Raw genomic sequence first — 1345 nt, forward strand, 5'->3', positions numbered from 1 at the left:
TCTTCCACCAGCCTGGCATCTCTTCCATCATTGCTTTGGGTAGGAAATGGACGGCATCTCAGCAGAGCCAGCCTTGCTTATGGAGTCCACTATCCATGCTGTCAGCATCTCCTCACTGAGCAGATGGAGCCCAGAGAGGCCTTGAATGGTGCCAGCCTGTGGACTGCTGCCAGTCCAACAAGAAAATAAATTGAATGTTTAGAAATGTTCATAGAAAGTTGATATTGCTGCAGCATCCAAGTGTATGAATCATTTTTAAAAATTTTACAAAAGTGCCAAAACCGGTTTGGCTCAGTGGATAGAGCATCGGCCTGCGGACTGGAAGGTCCCGGGTTCGATTCCAGTCAAGGGCATGTACCTGGGTTGCGGGCACATCCCCAGTGGGGGATGTGCAGGAGGCAGCTGATCGATGTTTCTCTCTCATCGATGTTTCTGACTCTCTATCTCTCTCCCTTCCTCTCTGTAAAAAATCAATAAAATATATTTTAAAAAAATTTTACAAAAGTATGTGTTCATGACAGATTAGAAATTTTAAAAAGATATAACCTCCTTTTCATGAAGATGGCACCGAAAGTGAAGAAGGGAGCCCCTGCTCCTCCTAAAGCTGAAGTCAAAGCAAAGGCTTTGAAGGCAAAGAAAGCAGTGCTGAAAGGCACCCACAGCCACAAAGAAAGATCCGCACGTCACCCACCTTCTGATGGCCCAAGATACTATGGCTTTGAAGGCTGCCCACATATCCTCAGAAGAGTATCCCCAGGAGAAACAAGCTTGACCACTATGCCCTCATCAAATTTCCCCTGATGACCAATCAACCATGAAGAAGATAGAAGACAACCATACACTTGTGTTCATTGTGAGTGTCAAGGCCAACAAGCGCCAGATCAAACAGGCTGTGAAAAGACTCTATGGCATTGGCATGGCCAAGGTCAGCACCCTGATCAGCCCTGATGGAGAAAAGAAGGCATGTATTTGGCTCCCGACTATGATCCTCTGGATGTTGCTAACAAAATTGGGATCATCTAAACTCACTCCAGCTGTCTAATTCTAAATATAAGAATTTTACACTGTGAAAAAAACCTCTATCATTCACCACAGATAGTTTGAAAAGCACTGGTATAGATAAATCCTGTCTATTATCCATGCCTATGATCTGTCATTTGAGGGCAGGACTGGTCAACTCCAAGCCAGAGGAGCGGTGAGCTGGTTTCCAAAGGATTATGGGAATGACTTGATTCACCCCAAGTTGAACCTGATGCTGAGGGTTTGTGAAAGACAATAAAGGCCTGCTCTTCTTCCTCTTGGGAGGTCTTCAAGAATGATACAGTTGGCTTTAAATGATAATGAT

The 1345-nt window shown here is 44.6% G+C and overlaps 1 pseudogene; it reads left to right on the plus strand.

The window, feature by feature from the left end:
- Positions 1 to 561: 561 nt before the first annotated feature.
- On the plus strand, positions 562 to 1023 carry LOC102753588 (annotated as a pseudogene).
- The last annotated feature ends 322 nt before the right edge of the window (positions 1024 to 1345 follow it).

Source organism: Myotis davidii, unplaced genomic scaffold, assembly GCF_000327345.1.
Source record: "Myotis davidii unplaced genomic scaffold, ASM32734v1 scaffold498, whole genome shotgun sequence".
NCBI lineage: Eukaryota > Metazoa > Chordata > Mammalia > Chiroptera > Vespertilionidae > Myotis > Myotis davidii.